At 42.4% G+C, this 21,445-nt stretch overlaps 1 protein-coding gene across 6 annotated transcripts in view; it reads left to right on the top strand.

Annotated features, from left to right (window-relative positions):
* LOC126337046 (regulating synaptic membrane exocytosis protein 2) overlaps positions 1-21,445 on the top strand; it is a 1,181,006-nt gene that overhangs the window by 210,623 nt on the left and 948,938 nt on the right. Inside the window, exon 1 of one of the 6 annotated variants that reach the window (XR_007565037.1) lies at positions 15,137-15,222. The exons of the other annotated variants lie outside the window; for them this stretch is intronic. The gene's annotated coding sequence lies outside the window, so the exon portion shown is untranslated. Of the gene's footprint in view, positions 1-15,136; positions 15,223-21,445 lie in introns of those variants that run through there. 6 annotated transcript variants of the gene reach the window in all.

Here is a 21,445-nt window from a genome sequence, read left to right as displayed (position 1 = left end):
ATGGGAGGCATAGTTCTATCAGAGGAGTGAAGAGCCTCGACATCGAAGCACTGTTTCCATGGTTTGTCCCATGCCACTCTCTTATTCCACTTAGCTACAGAATAAGAAATCTGTCTCCATCCCGTCCCCTAGTGGCTTACGCTTGCCACCCGCCAATCGTATCGGCTACGCAGGGCTGCATAACAAGTGAGGCGCGCGGTAGGCAGCCTGCTTCACCAACTGTGGTCTCACATGCAGTCGAATGGGCTAGATCGAACGCATTTCGGGATTTCGGGGAAAGTGAGTGACCAGAATGTTCACCTGAAAACGCTATACGCAGTTTCCTGGCCCCATACTTGCCCAGCGTTTGTGCTCCGCATCTATGGCATCTTCAATGAAGATCTGTTAAATTGTTAAATTGCTTCCTTCTTCCTCCAGTTTTGGGTCTGAGAACCAAATGCTAGAAACAAAATAAGACACAGAACCCATTCCCACAATAAAACATTAATTTTAATTAAGAATTTAAGCCCCTCCTTGTTCCTGTCCCTGGCTATCAATACTGCTCGTTCGCAGTGGGACGTTATGATGGTTATAGTGCGAATTGCAGTAGACGCTTTAAAACAAACAGAACGGGTTACTTATAATTCTTCATTCATTCACATTGACATGATTTTGTCCAAACAATTAATGTGATGAAGCGTGTGCCTTTTAAAATCTCATTACTTTTACTTTATATTCTGCCCAGATCATTACTAATAGATGAAGGGGAAACGTTGTTTGATGTTGTCTCCAAAAATCTCGAAAAGTTCTTGACCGATTTCTTCAAATTTTTACACGATAATCTAATAAACACCCGGACGGACATTGGCTACGTATTTTCTAAACAACGGACTGCGAGAAAGAAAATGCTGTGCTATGAAGAAATGAGATTTAGTTTTTCTTCTAGCTGCCTATTTTAACTACGATTTCAGGGCATTTAAACCATAGGACAAGTTGTTTCTGCCATATATATCGTTTCCCCGTACACAAAACTTTAAGCAACAAATGTATACACCACAATGTGCTGTCTTTATAGCCGCAGCCGGCTTTAACAGAAAACCTGTAATTATGAAAGTTGTATTTATAGCGTGTTGGCTTGTGATTAGAATACAACTAAGCAGTATGAATCGTCCGAAACTTTCTTCAGTTGCACTTTGCAGATTAAATGCAAAATACTGTCATTGAAGCTACTATTTTCAAAGATCCAGCAGCTCGAGAGGCTGGTAAATACATATTAAACTACCCAACAGGAAACTGGCATTTAAGTGAGCCCACAAGCGGACACATCGGGTGCATATACAGCGATTTGGAGATATTTCTAGCATATTTGCATTATCACTTCATCACATGTGACTTAATTTGGTATTAACGACGCTATTCGTTTCGCTATTCGTTAAATGTCGAAATGAAAAACAAAATAACGGAGGTGGAGGTAATTTCGGGAAAAATGGCTTTTTCGACAAATCTGAGTGGACCGTTGCAACGTACATTAAAAAAGATAGAGTTTTTTTTAGCTTTTTGTACCTGTTACGGTTTCAACGATATTCATTCAGAAATGGTCGTGTGGGCACGTATAGAAAGATATGTGTCTATTATTTTTCTCTGCACAACAACATATCGAAAGCCGATGAGAGACAAACTGCATCCTTACTTGTCAGTAAGTTTCATGTTATCAGTCACTGCGCTAGGCCTCGATGGAACACAATACTAAACTTATCTCGCTCGAATCAAGTATTTTCTGTTGTCTGCCAAAAGAAATGCCGCCGCCTTCGAGGTTTCGGAAAGGCAGTGCTCCGTAACCTGGTGCAGGGCAGCTCGGCGTGCCCCAGGACAGGCCAGCGCAGAACAGCGCTGATTACGGCGGATGCGCTTCGACAGGGCCGGGCCTCAATAATGCAGCCGGCCCCCGCGGGGCCGCGCTGACTATTTAACCAGCGACACGCCGGGGCACGCCAGCCTGACAACGTGCCCCGTGACACAAATCCGGGCCACGGTCACCCCGGCTCTCCACTGCTCCCGCACATAACAGCGCGCTTTTTACACGCCTAGTGAAACAAAGGTCACGAATGAGAAACGATAGATAAAACGTCACATCTTGACGAGTAATACCTACTACACTGCCTGACAAGAAAATGGAAGTAAAGCACACAGAAGAGGAGGAGGAAACGAAATCAACCTTCCAGGATTGAGAGGGCTTATGATACCATTTCAGTGATTACAAAATGGAGTCAAATTTGCAACCTGACACTACGAGACCTCTTATCTTGCAATGTTTCTCTAAAAGATTAAAAGTCGTTTTCCACTGGGCGTCACGAAACGGAACTTCAAACGATTTTTCAATATATTTCAATTGCTGGCATTCGCACAGACCGCAACGGACGGGACGCCAGCGTCCAGGATTTTCCGTAATAAAGTCCTGACGTTGATGTTGGTGGGTGTAAGTGGCGTCGTCTACTAACGTCCGCTATTAAACTACTCATCCAGTCGTGTGACAGAAGTGGATTTTCTACCTTTCAGTCTATTTAATCTTTATTTTAACATTTGATTTCTTTGTGATTTATTGCGGAAGTTGCATGACGACTTGGATATTTTTCCTTTAAATGTTCTTCCACAAGAGAGGGCAAATATCTGAAAATTACGGTGTTTTCACAATATTTGGAGAAAGAAGAAGTCTACGCTGTAGAAAAATGAGAGCATAAAAGAATGAAATATTTTTCATCAATATATTTTCTGAACAATGAAAACTTCATCCCTATTCAACGAAAAAAGTAAATTTCTTTGCCTTATTTGGTACTGAGAAAGAAAGCATCACACTGTGGATAAAATGAAAAGGTTCTGTGTCTCCTAAATATTGCTTGATGCGTCCGTATCTACATATTTTGTCTCAAAAATAAATTATTTGTATGAACAAAAGTAAATGTCGACGTTCTGAAATGTTTGGTTCAAAATGGTTCAAATAGCTCTGAGCACTATGGGACTTAACTTCTGAGGTCATCAGTTCCCTAGAACTTAGAACTACTTAAACCTAACTAACCTAAGGACATCACACACATCCATGCCCGAGGCAGGATTCGAACCTGCGACCGTAGCGGTCTCGCGGCTCCAGAATAAAGTGCCTAGAACCGCTCGGCCACTCCGACAGGCGTCCCTGAGTCCTTCCCTCATTTTTATAGATGTATATATTCTGGTAATAATAGATTCGTGGGGCTCAATTAAAGTGCATGTCTTTCAATTACATGCTACTACAAATCTGTGCCAGATAACAATGATTTGATCCAGGAAAATGAGCGCGCAGCACAGAATTAACAAACCCCAGATCACAAAACGACCATAGGTCACACAATCCCGTCTCGGAGTGAGGACAGAACTGTTGCTACTGAAGGGAATGGTGAAAATGAAAAGGACGCTGTCGATCGTGCAGCAAAAGTCCGCGATGCGAGTTCTGACATTCACAGCTAGATGGGGATAGCATCATTTTCACAGTGGACGTTGACTTCAATTCATCACACTTCAGCCAGTTTGCACGAAATATTTAGAAACTGTGTTCACAAATCAATCTACCTGTTAGTAAAAACCGTTTCAAAATGCTTACACTAGTCTTGAGATTACCCCTTACTTCTGCCTAGAAGCGAGCAGATTGTCAATATACCGGGTGATCAAAAAGTCAGTATAAATTTGAAAACTTAATAAACCATGGAATAATGTAGATACAGAGGTAAAAATTGACACACATCCTTGGAATGACATGGGGTTTTATTAGAACAAAAAACAAAAACACATTGCTAGACGCGTGAAAGATCTCTTGCGCGCGTCATTTGGTGATGATCGTGTGCTCAGCCGCCACTTTCGTCATGCTTGGCCTTCCAGGTCCCCAGACCTCAGTCCGTGCGATTATTGGCCTTGGGGTTACTTGATGTCGCAAGTGTATCGTGATCGACTGACATATCTAGGGATGCTGAAAGACAACATCCGCCGCCAATGCCTCATCATAATTCCGGACATGCTTTACAGTGCTGTTTCAACATTATTCCTCGACTACAGCTATTTTTGAGGAATAATGGTGGACATATTGAGTATTTCCTGTAAAGAACATCATCTTTGCTTTGTCTTATTTTGTTATGCAAATCATTGCTATTTTGATCAGATGAAGCGCCATCCGTAGGACATTTTTTGAACGTTTGTATTTTTTTGGTTCTAATAAAATCCCATGTCATTCCAAGCATGTGTGTTACTTTTGTACATCTCTATCTACATTATTCCGTGATTTATTCAGTTTTCATAATTATACTGACTTTTTGATCACCTGGTATATATGTAGAGAAGATGTAGACGGAGTTGCTTGTACCTACTTTGTGGGGTTGCGCTGGAATTCTAATCATTTGCAGATCCGATCATGTAGTACACGACGAAAGTAATTTGAACTTTGTCGCATGCTGCCATCATACTGGTGCAACTTTAATGGCTAGTATTGTATATGAAATTTCGAGTTGCAGTCGTACTCGCTGACGTCTGGCACTGGGGCAGGCTTCAGGAGTCGTTTGGCCGAAGTTTCCGATAAACGTTGACGATTGCAACCCTTTAAGGGCGGCGTAGGGTAGACACGAGGCCAGGCGAGGCCGGCGGGAAAGTCCTTCACTTGCGAGGCTGCCCGCCGCCGCCAACGACGCACGCAGACAGCCACGTGCTGCCGGGCCGGGCCGGGCTGTGCAGCCAGGCCGCAACCGTCACCCCTGGCCACCTGCGCCACGCCACTGCTCGTGGCACCGTGTCGCAGGCCCAGCATCCCTAAACCGTAAAACTTGACAACCAATAAATCATCGGTATCTCTTAATACACTGACGCAAAAAAGATCCCAACACCAAAAAACAATTAATGTAGAGTAATGAAATTTCGGGAATACATTTGTCTATGTAACATATTTAAGCGATTAATATTGCACAGGTTAATCTAAACGCAAGAGAAGCCATTGCACATGTGAAATGCTTGTACATCAATAATCGGTGTAATAGCCAGAATGTTCAATGCAAGCATGCAGACGTGCATGCATTGTGTTGCGCACGTACTGGATGGTAGTTTGTGGGATGGAATCCTTACCTGTTTCACTTGGTCGGTTAATACACTACTGGCCATTAAAATTCCTACACCACGAAGATGACATGCTACAGACACGAAATTTAACCGACAGGAAGAAGATGCTGTGATCTGCAATGATTAGCTTTCCAGAGCATTCATACAAGGTTGGCGCCGGTGGCGACACCTACAACGTGCTTTTCCAAACGATTTCTCATACACAAATAGCAGTTGACCGGCGTTGTCAGGTGAAACATTATTGTGATGCCTCGTGTAAGGAGGAGAAATGCGTACCATCACGTTTCCGACTTTGATAAAGGTCGGATTGTAGCCTATCGCGATTGCGGTTTATCGTATCGCAAGATTGGTGCTCGCGTTGGTCGAGATCCAATGACTGTTAGCGGAATATAGAAACGGTGGGTTCAGGAGTGTAATACGGAACGGCGTGCTGGATCCCAACGGCTTCGTAGCACTAGCAGTCGAAGACGTTTGCAGCAGCATGGACTATCATCTCGGAGACCATGGCTGCGGTTATCCTTCCCGCTGCATCACAGACAGGAGCGCCTGCGATGGTGTACTCAACGACTAACCTGGGTGCACCAATGGCAAAACGTCATTTTTTCGGATGAATCCAGGTTCCTTTTACAGCCTAATGACGGTCGCATCCGTGTTTGGAGGCATCGCGGTGAACGCACATTGGAAGCATGTATTCGTCATCTCTATACTGGCATATCACCCGGCGTGATGGTATGATGGTATGATTGATCTTCTCTATCTCTGCTATCAACACTATGTGGTACGGATCCCATACTGGTGAGCAGTATTCAAGCAATGGGTGAACAAGTGTATTGTAACCTACTTCCTTTGTTTTCGGACTGCATTTCCTTAAGATTCTTCCAATGAATCTGTCTGGCATCTGCTTTACCGACGATTGATTTTATATGCTTACACGTCTCGCTCACCTTTTGTTCTCATTGACGGCACTTTGAACAGTGGACGTTACATTTCAGATGTGTTACGACCCCTGGCTCTGCCATTCGTTCGATCTCTGCGAAACCCTACATTTCAGCAGGATAATGCACGACTGCATGTTACAGGTCCTGTACGGGCCTTTCTGGATACAGAAAATGTTCGACCGCTTCCCCTCGAAAGCACATTCTCCAGATCTCTCGCAAATTGAAAATGTCTGGTCAATGGTGGCCGAGCAACTGGCTCGTCCCAATACGCCAGTCACTAGTCTTGATGAACTGTGGTACCGTATTGAAGCTGCATGGGCAGCTGTACCTGTACCTGTTCCTGAATATTCAGGAACTACAGGTCGTTACCTATAATTCTATTTCACCTTACGTAAATTTAATTCAACACTACACTTAGCAAAGTTACTAAGTCACAGAATTTTTCTAGATAACTGTTAACGACAGTTCTTTTAACTGGTTCTTTTGTACACTAACTGATCAAAAGTATTCGGAAACTTCCATGTATCTACATCTACATCCATACTCCGCAAGCCAAATGACGGTGTGTGGCTGAGGGTACCTTGACTACCTCTATCGGTTCTTCCTTCTATTTCTGTCTCGTATTGTTTGTGGAAAGAAAGATTGTCGGTATGCCTCTGTGTGGGCTCTAATCTCTCTGATGTTATCCTCATGGTCTCTTCGCGAAATATACGTAGGAGGGAGCAATATACTGCTTGACTCCTCGGTGAAGGTATGTTCTCGAAACTTCAACAAAAGCCCGTACCGAGCTACTGAGCGTCTCTCCTGCAGTCTTTCAGTGGAGTTTATCTATCATCTCCGTAACGCTTTCGCGATTGCTAAATGATCCTGTAATGAAGCGCGCTGGTCTCCATTGATCTTCTCTATCTCTGCTATCAACACTATGTGGTACGGATCCCACACTGGTGAGCAGTATTCAAGCAGTGGGTGAACAAGTGTATTGTAACCTACTTCCTTTGTTTTCGGACTGCATTTCCTTAAGATTCTTCCAATGAATCTGTCTGGCATCTGCTTTACCGACGATTGATTTTATATGGTCATTCCATTTTAAATCACTCCTAATGCCTACTCCCAGATAATTTATGGAATTAACTGCTTCCAGTTGCTGACCTGCTATATTGTAGCTAAATGACAAGGGATCTTTCTTTCTACGTATTCGCATCACGTTACACTTGTCTACATTGAGATTCAATTGCAGTTCCCTGTACCATGCGTCAAATCGTTGCAGATCCTTCTGCATTTCAGTACGATTTTCCATTGTTACAACCTATCGATATACTACAGCATCATCCGCAAAAAGCCTCAGTGAACTTCCGATGTCATCCACAAGATCATTTATGTATATTGTGAATAGCAACGGTCCTACGACACTCACCTGCGGCACAACTGAAATCTCTCTTAATTCGGAAGACTTCTCTCCATTGAGAATGATATGCTGAGTTCTGTTATCTAGGAACTCTTCAATCAAATCACGCAATTGGTCTGATAGTCCATATGACTGTGGGGAACTGTATGAAACGCCTTGCGAAAGTCAAGAAACACGACATCTACCTGGGATCCCGTGTCCATGACCATCTGAGTCTCGTGGACGAATAGCGCGAGCTGGGTTTCACATGATCGTCTTTTTCGAAACCCATACTGATTCCTACAGAGTAGATTTCTAGTCTCCAGAAAAGTCATTACACTCGAACATAATACGTGTTCCAAAATTCTACAACTGATCGACGTTAGAGATATAGGTCTAATGCGTAATTAATCACTACATGCCACTATGGACAACCAGCCAGTATGAAAGGAGGCGGGTAGTGTTGTGTTTTCAGTAGACAAGAGGAAACAGCAAGATGGATCCGTCAGTAAAGTTCAGTGACGACTACTCATGATGTAATTGTGAAGTGGAAACCCAAAGCAAGAACCACAGCTAAACTAAGAGCAGGCAGAGCATAAAATCAGCGGAAGGAATGACTCGTGAGTCCCAAACTGCCACCAGCATCCACCTAGCACTATGCTTGTATGGAGTTTAAAAGGACGGGTTACAATGGTCGATGCTAAGCGACGCTTGAGATAGAGTAAAGAGCGACGCATTTGGACAGTGGATGACTGAAGACGAGTGGCTTGGAGCAATGAACCACGCTATACCTTGCGGCAATACGATGAAACGCTTTGGGATTAGATTAGATTAATACTTGTTCCATAGATCATAAATATGACACTTCGTAATGGTGTGGAACGTGTCAGGTTAATAAAAGATGTCTGTACAAGATATTACACTACACAAAATATTGCATGACACTAATGTTTAAGTTTTTTCCCTTAATTTATATCTAAAAATTCAGCCAATGAGTAGAAGTAGTTGTCATCTAGAAATTCTTTTAATTTATTTTTAAATGTTAGTTGGCTATCTGTCAGGCTTTTGATGCTGTTTGGGAGGTGACCAAAGACTTTTGTGGCAGCATAATTTACCCCTTTCTGTGCCAAAGTCAGATTTAACCCTATATAGTGAAGGTCATCCTTTCTCCTGGTGTTATAGCTATGCACACTGCTGTTACTTTTGAACTGGGTTGAATTATTATCAACAAATTTCATAAGTGAATATATATACTGTGAGGTTACTGTGAGGGTCCCTAGATCCTTAAATAGATGTCTGCAGGATGACCGTGGGTGGGCTCCAGCAATTATTCTGATTACACGTTTTTGAGCAATGAATACTTTTCTACTCAACGATGAATTACCCCAGAATATGATGCCACACGAAAGCAGTGAATGAAAGTAGGCATAGTAAGCTAATTTACTGAGATTCTTATCACCAAAATTTGCAATAATCCTAATAGCATACGTAGCTGAACTCAGACGTTTCAGCAGACCATCAATGTGTTGCTTCCAGTTTAAACCTCTCATCAATGGACACACCTAAAAATTTTGAAAATTCTACCTTAGCTACAGACTTCTGTTCAAAGTCTATATTTATTACTGGAGTTGTGCCATTTACTGTACGGAACTGTACATACTGTGTTTTATCAAAATTTAAAAGGAGTCCGTTTGCTGAGAACCACTTAATAATTTTGTGAAAAACATCATTTACGATTACATCACTTGGTTTTTGGGTTAGAAAATGCCTCGAGAACATGAACTGTGATCATAGTGTCAACAGCGAAGTACGGAGGAGGTGCTGTAATGGTATTGGGATGTTTCTGTGATTAGGTTTTAGTATCCTCATTAATCTTAAGAAAATGCTAGAATGCGGAAGGCTATGAACACATTTTACACACTGTGTACTGCATACAGTAGAGGAGCAGCTCCAAGATGATAATTATATCAGAATGATAATGAACCCTGTCGTAAGGCATTGGTTTTTGGACAATAACATTGTTGAAATGAACTGGCCAGCTCAGAGTCCCGGCTTCAACACCTTTGGGATGAGTTAGAACGTCGACTTCACTTCAGAGACCAGCGTCCAACATCATTATTTTCTCTAGTTTTGGCTTTTGACGAATAATGGGCCGCGATTCCTTTACAGATACCCAAACACCTCTTTGAAAGTGTCCACAGCAGAGCGTATGTCATCATAAAGGTGAAGGGTGGATGTACCCCACATTAATGTTTCCTAATAGGTCTCCGGATACTTTTGATTAGATAATGCATATCTCACGGAGGCCAGCATCTTTAAAAAGGAATGTATGTTGTACTGATACATCTTGTTAATGTTCTATTTTGTTACCTGCATGTACATCTACACTCTGAAAAACACGCGAGGAGCATGGCAGAGGGTACTTCCCATTGTACTACATACGAGGAATTATTCACGTTGCGTTTGCTTAAGGACTGATAAAATAACGGTTGCCTCTCCATCTGATTAGTGCAATCTCGAATTGATGATCTCTATGAGGAGAATACGTAGCGAGTTGTAGAACATTTCCATATTTCTCAGTTAACGGTGGTCCTTGAAACTGTATAAGTAACCACTCATTGGATAATTTATATCTTTCAAGTATCAGTCACGATTCTCAACGTTGCTGTGACGCTCTCCCACAGGTCAATGATACCTGTGACCATTTGTGCTGCCCTTCTTTGTATATGCTAAATACCTCCTATTACCCCTATTTGGTACGGATGCCTCAACCTTGAGCAACATTATGGGCTGGATCACACAAATGTTGTGAAAGCAATCTTCTTTGTAAACTGATGGCATTTTTCCAGTATTCAACAAGTGAAACGAACTTTGTCCCTTGGTTTACCTCCAATGAGCATATGAGATCATTCCGTGTCACATTCACATTTCATATTCTTACAAACAGTTTCATCAATATATCTTTACGAGTCGGTATACTCCACTTGCGACTCACCGATATTGAAATCATAGGATACTACGGTTTTTCGTTTTGTGAAGTGAACCATTTAACTTTTCTCAACACTTAAAGCAAGTTTCGAATTTTGCACCTCTTTGAAATCTTAACAAGACCTGATTGAATATACGTGCAGCTTTTTCTTCAGACTGTACTTCATCATATATAACTGCACCATTTGCGAAACATATGAGGTTAACGTTAATATTACCAGCGAGGACGTTATAACTAACATGTACGGCCAGGGTCCCAACACACTTCTCCGGTGTAAATCTGTAGTTACCTCCACACTTCTCCATGGCCTACCAGAAGGAGCCCACAGCGTTATTGTCTTCAGCCTCTTGGTGCTGGCTTGTTTGTCCCCAAACACAAATAATAACCACGCTCCACATCATGTGTGTGAGATTATCACATTAAGGTGTATGGCATTTAGACGAAGCCGGCCGGTGTGGCCGAGCTGTTCTAGGCGCTTCAGTCTGGAAACGCGCGACCGCTACGGTTGCAGGTTCGGATCCCGCCTCAGGCATGGATGTGTGTGATGTCCTTAGGTTAGTTAGTTTTAATTAGTTCTAAGTTCTAGGCGACTGATGACCTCAGATGTTAAGTCCCATATTGCTCAGAGCCACTTGAACCACTTAGACACAAACTAAACACGAATGCGATGTTGCAGTGTCTCGAAGAAACATGCACTGCGGTGACTACAGCCGTTATGAAATACATGAAATGTTTCCGCTGTTGCGAATATGGACAACCATCTGCTGTATAATGGAATCACGATAATGAAAGCGGAGTTATTGAACGCAGTTTTCCGAAATTCCTTCACCAGGGAAGACGAATGGAATATTCCAGAATTTGAAACACGAACATCTGCTAGCATGAGTTTCTTAGAAGTAGATACCTTAGGGGTTGCGAAGCAACTCAAATCGCTTGATACGGGCAAGTCTTCAGGTCCAGATTGTATACCGATTAGGTTCCTTTCAGATTACGCTGATACTATAGCTCCCTACTTAGCACTCATATACAACCGCTCGCTCACCGATAGATCTGTACCTACAGATTGGAAAATTGCGCAGGTCGCACCAGTGTTCAAGAAGGGTAGTAGGAGTAATCCATTTAACTACAGACCTATATCATTGACGTCGGTTTGCAGTAGGGTTTTGGAGCATATACTGTATTCAAACATTATGAATCACCTCGAAGGGAACGACCTATTGACACGTAATCAGCATGGCTTCAGAAAACATCGCTCTTGTGCAACGCAGCTAGCTCTTTATTCGCACGAAGTAATGGCCGCTATCGACAGGGGATCTCAAGTTGATTCCGTATTTCTAGATTTCCGGAAAGCTTTTGACACCGTTCCTCACAAGCGACTTCTAATCAAGCTGCGGAGCTATGGGGTATCGTCTCAGTTGTGCGACTGGATTCGTGATTTCCTGTCAGGAAGGTCGCATTTCGTAGTAATGGCAAATCATCGAGTAAAACTGAAGTGATATCAGGTGTTCCCCAGGGAAGCGTCCTGGGACCTCTACTGTTCCTGATCTATATAAATGACCTGGGTGACAATCTGAGCAGTTCTCTTAGGTTGTTCGCAGATGATGCTGTAATTTACCGTCTAGTAAGGTCATCCGAAGACCAGTATCAGCTGCAAAGCGATTTAGAAAAGATTGCTGTATGGTGTGTCAGGTGGCAGTTGACGCTAAATAACGAAAAGTGTGAGATGATCCACATGACTTCGAAAAGAAATCCGTTGGAATTCGATTACTCGATAAATAGTACAATTCTCAAGGCTGTCAATTCAACTAAGTACCTGGGTGTTAAAATTACAAACAACTTCAGTTGGAAGGACCACATAGATAATATTGTCGGGAAGGCGAGCCAAAGGTTGCGTTTCATTGGCAGGACACTTAGAAGATGCAACAAGTCCACTAAAGAGACAGCTTACACTACACTCGTTCGTCCTCTGTTAGAATATTGCTGCGCGGTGTGGGATCCTTACCAGGTGGGATTGACGGAGGACATCGAGAGGGTGCAAAGAAGGGCAGCTCGTTTTGTGTTATCGCGTTATAGGGGAGAGAGTGTGGCAGATATGATACACGAGTTGGGATGGAAGTCATTACAGCATAGACGTTTTTCGACGCGGCGAGAGCTTTTTACGAAATTTCAGTCACCAACTTTCTCTTCCGAATGCGAAAATATTTTGTTGAGCCCAACCTACATAGGTAGGAATGATCATCAAAATAAAATAAGAGAAATCAGAGCTCGAACAGAAAGGTTTAGGTGTTCGTTTTTCCCGCTCGCTGTTCGGGAGTGGAATAGTAGAGAGATAGTATGATTGTGGTTCGATGAACCCTCTGCCAAGCACTTAAATGTGAATTGCAGAGTAGTCATGTAGATGTAGATGTAGATGTAGATGTAGATGTAGATGTACTCGAACCCGGATTTTCGCCTTATCCCGAGCACTCGCTTTACCATTAGGCTATCTGAGCACGAGTCACGGCCAGAGACAAAGTGTGATATGTCGCAACAATGTGTCTGTCTACAAGATGTACTCGTATATCCATTATGTATATTCCCGTATCAGGGAGACATTTTAATTGAAAATCGTTTGTCCTGTGTTGGCGCATAAATACGACGTTGCACTGCCTGCGTTGTTCCAAAGTACGAAATACTATTTCTTCGTACCTACATCTGCCGACACCAGACAAACGGCTTTCAATTAAAATGTCTCCCCTGTTCGGCAACATACGTAACGGATATACGAGTACAGATTGGAAAATTGCGCAGGTCGCACCAGTGTTTAAGAAGGGTAGTAGGAGTAATCCATCTAACTACAGACCTATATCATTGACGTCGGTTTGCAGTAGGGTTTTGGAGCATATACTGTATACAAACATTATGAATCACCTCGAAGGGGACGATCTATTGATACGCAATCAGCATGGTTCCAGAAAACATCGTTCTTGTGCAACGCACGACGTGATGGCGGCTATCGACAGGGGATCTCAAGTTGATTCCGTGTTTCTGGATTTCCGGAAGGCTTTTGTCACCGTTCCTCACAAGCGACTTCTAATCAAGCTGCGGGCCTATGGGGTAACGTCTCAGTTGTGCAACTGGATTCGTGATTTCCTGTCGGGAAGGTCGCAGTTCGTAGTAATAGACGGCAAATCATCGAGTAAAACTGAAGTGATATCAGGTGTTCCCCAGGGAAGCGTCCTGGGACCTCTGCTGTTCCTGATCTATATAAATGACCTGGGTGACAATCTGAGCAGTTCTCTTAGGTTGTTCGCAGGTGATGCTGTAAGTTACCGTCTAGTAAGATCGTCTGAAGACCAGTGTCAGTTGCAAAGCGATTTAGAAAAGATTGCTGTTTAGTGTGGCAGGTGGCAGTTGTCGCTAAATAACGAAAAGTGTGAGGTGATGCACATGAGTTCCAAAAGAAATCCTTTGGAATTCGATTACTCGATAAATAGTACAATTCTCAAGGCTGTCAATTCAACTAAGTACCTGGGTGTTAAAATTACGAACAACTTCAGTTGGAAAGACCACATAGATAATATTGTGGGGAAGGGGAGCCAAAGGTTGCGTTTCATTGGCAGGACACTTAGAAGATGCAACAAGTCCACTAAAGGGATAGCTTACACTACACTCGTTCGTCCTCTGTTAGAATGTTGCTGCGCGTTGTGGGATCCTTACCAGGTGGGATTGACGGGGGACATCGAAAGGGTGCAAAAAGGGGCAGCTCGTTTTGTATTATCACGTAATAGGGAAGAGAGTGTGACAGATATGATACGCGAGTTGGGATGAAAGTCATTAAAGCAAAGACGTTTTTCGACGCGGCGAGATCTATTTACGAAATTTCAGTCACCAACTGTCTCTTCCGAATGCGAAAATATTTTGTTGAGCCCAACCTACATAGGTAGGAATGATCATCAAAATAAAATAAGAGAAATCAGAGCTCGAACAGAAAGGTTTAGGTGTTCGTTTTTCCCGCGCTCTGTTCCGGAGTGGAATGGTAGAGAGATAGTATGATTGTGGTTCGATGAACCCTCTGCCAAGCACTTAAATGTGGATTACAGAGTAATCATGTAGATGTAGATTTTATAGGTTGACGACATACGGAAGTTTGAATCCGGGCGCGAGTCGTCCTTGGATAACCTAATAGTAAGGCGAACGCTCGCGATAAGGGTAAATCCGGGTTTGAGTACTAGTCCGACCCAACTTTTCATTGTGGTCATTTCATTACACATTTGATGGTTGTCCATATTCGCAACTGCGAATGCATTTCATGTAAAGAGGACTGATGGCGGCCTTGCTCGTGCGCCGGCGGCGAAGCCGTACACGTAGTGGCATTGGCAAGCGGTGGCGCTGCGCTGTCCTGTCCTTCCGCAGAGTGCAGAATGCTTAGCGGCGCGCGCCACGCCGTGCTGCCGCCTCGCCTACTGTCGCTGTCTCTTCCGCGCCACACTAGCACCACCCTAACAACACTAGTGGATCTGCCGCGGTGAGCGCGTAGTAAGGACCACAGACCGTGAGCTACTTTTTCTTTTATTATGGGCTGTGAAGTCCGTGAGTGACACGAGCCTTACTCGCAATCGTTTCATAACTTGCAGTTACGCGCGCTTCCGTCGCTCTGACTTGCTGAGGCTATGAGTTTGTTGGCGTCTGTTGCCAAGGGACCCTGCGATATCTCTCCCGCGAGCCTAGGAAACAATTCTAGGCACAGAACTTTATGGACAGGCATCTTTACCGAGTAGATTCTCAAACGAGTGTTCTTTGATATACCGAAGACATCTTGTGAAGTAAGTAGTACTAAGTTACTATTTATTTCAAATTAGTGAGAATCTCTCTTTACCTTAGCTGCAGTAAAGAAATATTTGATTCAGCACTGTTAAACTAGATGGTGAAGTAAATTTAATAATAGATGGGCGAGTAACAAATGTTTTAGCGTCATTACACAGCATCAGTTCTTTCCTATAAATTTCTGCAGCAATTTCAAGTTATGGATGTAGATTTTTTATCTTATGCTACTAATTTCTAAGTTCTTTTCCGAAATGCTTCGCATGTTTTACAAGTGCCCATTTTAGTATAAAAACCAGTAATCATTCGCAAATTCTGCAAACATTTGTTTAGTGCTTGTAACTGAAATGGTAAATATAGTTCTGTATTAATATGGAGAGTATACTCAGTAGCGAATATACTTTCTGCAACGTTTACTAGCTGCGTTACTCGTATTTCATATCAAATTACCATTTACATTGTGCAAAAGGTACACTAATCTTACGAAATAGTAAATAACGAGGATCTTGGATTAGACGAACAAGCTTGTAACTACGTCAAGGAAGTAGTAACAGTGCATAAACTCAAAAATATAGCTGCAAAAATCTGAGGTTTGTCATTATTAATGTCTTGGAACTTTTTCGTTTCCATCGTGAGCCGGTGTTTCTGTAACTAATAATCTTACATCCAGTGGTTCTCATAGACGGCAGATCATTCCTATAGAGAGTTTCACAGTATACTGCTACATCCGTTATACAGTGACAAAGAAGAACATGTCGACATAATTACAGACCCATTTAATGTGTACCACGTACTTCCAGCCAGTATATTATTATTTCATTCGCGCTTGTTGTAATAATTTGATCTTCCTTCTTTTTTGGGAGACTGTGCCACTTTTCTCAAGATTCATTCGAATATTTCGACGCAACGTAAAGTTAATCTTCTGTGAAATACAATCTGTACACATTAATAGCAATTTGTACGTGTTACACGGAGAAGTAAGCTGCTCTCGAATTATTCACGTCTTCATTTCAGTGAGTTAATGAAGTACAGCACGAGGGATGCTGCAACATAAAGCCTTCGAGTTTTTTATGTGAAAACTCTTGAATATTTTTGAATAAAACAAACGTTATTAACATTCTACATCTTTATTCTTTATGCTTTCATTTTTTTCTCGACATAGTCACGTTGGCGACGAACATATATTTTCCACTGACAGACCAGAGTGTTGATACTGTAGAATGTATCACTTTCTGACGGAGCTACAACCTCATATCTGATTGCACCGCTTCATAACTATCAAACTGAAGTCCTCGAGAGTGTTCTTTCAGTTTTGGAAACAGATGACAATCGGATGGGGCCACGTCGAGACTTTATGGAGTATGGTCAATATCAGTAATCCGAAGCCATCGGATTGTTGCAGCTGTTGCACCGCTCGCGTGTAGTCTGAAATTGTCATGCTGAAGGAGAGCTTGCCCCAAGTGTGGATGAACTCCTCATACTTGAAGCTCTATTACATCACGCTGTTTCCCAGACACCGACGGAGTTACGTTACACACCATCACGTTACACGCTACAATTCGGAGCTCTGTAGTGGCAGCTGACTGCAAACATTTAGACATGAAGAATAAAGGAGTACAATGTTAATAACGTCTGCCTTATTCAAAAAGCTTTAAAAGTTCTCACAAGCAAAATTCAGAGGCATTACTCTTCAGCACGTTCTCGTACTTGTCCACAGTGAATTAGAAGTATAGGAACGGTGCTGCATTAATTATATAGTTCTGAAATGCCTTTAACAAAAAAAATCTTTCCTACCACACGAACATCGAAAACCGGTTAATTTCAATTTAGCAATTATGGAATGTAATGTGAAACATAAGGTTAATATTACGTATCATACGACATTCTGCATCGAGCGATGTCGGCAGTCGTAAAGGCAACTGACTAACACTCGAAATGAATGCAACTGAAATCCCCGTTTTTGTTTTTTCGTTGTTGTCCTGCATCACTTCATTAAGGTAACCGCTGGGATGAGGCTTCTGAAAAGGAGGCAACCAGTTTTCTTTGCCTCTGTTGATCAAACAGAGCTTTTCGACCAAACAGAGCTTTCACTCAGTCTCTGATGACCTCGTCGAGGACGGGCTTAAATCGGTAATGTTGGCGCAAGAAGGATAGCCGGGTGCGTGCCCTGACGCCGTTTTCTGACGTGCGGAATTAATAAGGAAGGAGAAAGGAAAAAAAAGCGAACATGAGTCGAGTACTCAGGATTCTGTACAACCTTAATTATCTATGTCGACAGTTTTCCATTCCAAGAGTCAAGGATATGGATGATTTCTGCCTGTTATCAAGATTTACACTGGCAAGATATCGGTCCCAGGAATTCCAAGACCTTCGAGAATGTTTTAAATTAAATTTTGAACTCGGATAAAAAATAACAAAAGAAATATTTTTTTCATGTAATATAATTACAAATCTAGTTTTTCCCTTTACTTGAAATACGGAACCTTGCTTCTTGCCAAATTTCATGATTCTAGGTCAACTGGAAGTACTCTATAGATTTTGATGAGTGAGTTTTTGAGTATTGAAATAGGTGACACAAATGCCCGTATCTTTTGAATGAATTGACTTAGAAGCTTAACATTTGTATAGCGTCGAAGGACCACAGATATTAGTATGTGCATAAATTTCAATTTGATGCGCCAGTCTGTTCCAGAGGAAAAGGTTATTAACGGGCAGACAGACAGCCGGCCAACCAATAACGAAAAATATTTTTTCGTGTGCTACAATTACAAATTAACTATTTTCTGATTTTTACTGTACTTGTACTATTATTTCATGATTCTAGAGCAATGGGAAGCACCCTATAGGTTTTGATGAGTGAATTCCCGAGTATCAAAAAATTTGACATAAATAGCCGTATTCTTTGACTGAGTGCGCCCCGATAGCTGAGTGGTCAGCGCGACGGTCTGTCACACCAAGGGGCCCAGCTTCGATTCCCGGGTGGGTCAGAGATTTTCTCCGCTCAGGGATTGGGTGTTGTGTTATCCTCATTATCATTTCATCATCATGAGTGGAAAGCAAAGGGAAAGCACCACTGGAATCACTTCCCTAGACACTTATGCGGTGGACCTGTCTCACGAGGCTTTCCCCATGACAAGACCTGCCGAAAGGCAGAACACAACGTAACGTTTCGACTGAATGACTTAGAAGCTTCAAATTTTTACACCGGCAAGAAAGTACAGATCTTAGAATGTGACATAAATTTCAGCATGATACGCCGATCTGTCCAGAGAAAAAGGATCTTAACAAACGGACGGACAAAGAGATAGAAGGATAAAAAAGAAAAAAATTTCTTGTGATATAATTACAAATTAACAAATTTTGGATTTTTTCCTTTACTTGTACTGTGAAATTTGCTTCTTGCCAAATTTCACGTGTCGATATCAGAGGGAAGTACCTATAGTTTTTGACGAGTGAGTTTTCGATTATCGAAATACGATTATATGACATAAATGACCGTATCTTTTGACTGAACTGACTTAGAAGCTTAAAAGTTTTACACCCCCAAGGGACCATAAACCTTAAAACGTGACATACATTTAAATTTGATGCGCCTGCACGTCCCCGAGAAGAAGGGTCCTTAACAGTCGGATGGACAAAAAGATGGTCGGGCAACAGAGCGATCCTGGAAGGGTTCCGTCTTTTCAGATTGAAGCACGGAACCTTAAAAACGAGAATGAGGGAGGATAAAGTAGGAGATTAGAAACGAAATACAACTTTGGACTGCGTGGTATTCAATGTTTTGAATTGTATCACAGAAAAAAGAATTATTGAAATGCCTGTCTTTTACTTTATTATAACGCATGTTGATCTGAATAACCGAATAAAGAAGACAGGCAGCGCTGAGGACTAAACGAAAAAGGGGGATGCTAGAAGAGGAATGGGTGGGGGTGGGGGGGGGGGGGGGGGAGGCAGAGGAAAGACATGCAGTCGCAGTTAACCCTGGGTGCCACTCTTACGCCTCTGTACAGTGGTTATTATCTTTCGTTTATTTCTCTCCCGTTTATCTATTGAATTCTTTCCTCACATTCATCCCAATGACACAGACAACTGAAGATGAGAAATTTAATTTCAGGCCCCTTCTGCGTATTAGGTGTGAAGAATCATGTAGGTGGCCAGTATCTCTGAATCCAGGGCCCATATGATAGACTAAGTTATACTGTTTCGGTACACTGGATCGTTTTACAGCAGAGTGCTGAACCTTCGTAGCACAGTGTTGTATGACTACATGCACTATTGAAAAATAAAAACGGGGATATATTGAAGCAAAGGACACACATACGAATGATATGCGCCGTAAGGCAATGCACTATGTGTACGTAATCACACCATGGCACGCAGCAGAAATATGCTTGGTATAACAATTTCGGTACATTGCGAAGATTGCAAAGGCTGGTGCGACTACAGTGCACTCGTGCAACTGTGCACAGGGACGATGGTATTAGAGTTTCAGGATTTTGTCGTAGAAGGTTTCATCTACACTGCTTCCGCCTTTTATCGTAGGGTGTGTAAGGATATTGTCGTAACATACACTACAGAAGATGGTGTCCCATCATGGCACACGCATCATAAATTGCGGACAGGTCAGCTGACCGTGCTGTCTAGGAAAACTGACGAGTATTTCAAGAACGTTTTAGGTATTGCTGTAGGTAGTTATAGTATCATACTGGAAGATCATTCAGTATTACGTTGTAGGGATTGACACAAACCACATACCTGGATGTATCTTGCACCGCTTAGTTCTCCCTAACTACAGTCTCAGTGAAACTATGCTATCTGCGCAAAATACTGCTAGTGGATGAAGTACCGCGATGTCTTCAACCTTTGTTAAGCCAGTATGCTACTCTGAATCGTTGTTTTTCGTCAGCCCCATGGGATACAATAATTTTAATTATTAAGCTCCCTGTCCGAGTCGATAGCTGATGGTCAGCGCAGCGGAACGCCATGCGAGCGACCTGTGTTCAGTTCACATCCGGGTCAGAGAATGTTTCCACTCAAGTTGCCGGATTGCCGTCAATTAAAGTCTTACGCTAGGTGACCGGTTAACTCGACAGAAGGTCCTAACCACACCCACGTTTCATTCATTTCATTTCATTAAGATTCCCACGTTTTCATGCTTAATACATGGTTCTTACTCCGTCAGAAGCACAAATATTCTATCCATTGCTTTCCATCAGTGTCTCTCACAAATATACGATTTAACGACTATCTAGGGAGTATTCACTGAATGTATTGTCCCGTTCTCAGTTCATTCTCCTCCGAAGGAACAAGTCACCCCCTCTCTCTCTTCTCTCTCTCTCTCTCTCTCTCTCTCTCTCTCTCTCTCTCTCTCTCAAACACACACACAAACAAATACACATAAACCCACACGCCCATATAAGTAATTACTTTTCTTTGGCACAAATAAGCGTTCACGTCGAATGCTGTGCAGATACGCTCATGTCGATGTAAATGTGGGATTTATTTTCAGAACTCACATCAAATTTTATATACCTTACCCGCCTCCTAGCCGAGGTAGCTAACGCTCGCCTATGCAGTGGCGCTCGATTCGGATGTAAGCTGGTTCGTATCATCGTAGTGAATGATTTTCACTGCCAGTACTTGGCCGGCAAAGGAACGAGAAGTGGTACGTAAATTCACTTGATTAGTGTTTGTGCCGATGTGCTGCATGAAAAACCAAACCTCTCCGTAGAGTCTCATGAAGTGAAGGAGTGGTCTTCTTGGTGCTATTCAAGAGGAAAAGTTTATGTGCCCGCACCAGGTTCCACCTTCTGCCTTCTCTTCAACTCCAGAGTGTACAAGCACTCAGTCATCTACGCGACACAGACACAGAGTGAACACTTGACAACAGAACGGAGGACCGCTAGGAGCTTGCCCAGAACGGCGATGCAGGATTCCTGGGCCTGTTCCCATACGCTCCTTCATTGAGTAGGAGAGTACTTTTACTGACTTTTATATACTTTGGTGATCTTGTTGCAACTGAAGAGGTCGATGGAAGAAACGTAATTTGAGACTGCAAGTCGTATGGATGGTTAAACCGAAAGACAAGAACATATATGCAATGAGGAGAAGAAATTTATATAGTAGGCAGTCCTTTCTAGCAGTACATAGGATACCACTTGTTAGCTCTGCATTCCGAAAACGTAACAGAATATGTGATAAGGCTAATATAAAATATAAATATAT

Source organism: Schistocerca gregaria, chromosome 2, assembly GCF_023897955.1.
Source record: "Schistocerca gregaria isolate iqSchGreg1 chromosome 2, iqSchGreg1.2, whole genome shotgun sequence".
NCBI lineage: Eukaryota > Metazoa > Arthropoda > Insecta > Orthoptera > Acrididae > Schistocerca > Schistocerca gregaria.
The sequence above is the reverse complement of the archived record's forward strand: the minus strand, read 5'-3'. Positions and strand labels throughout refer to the sequence as shown.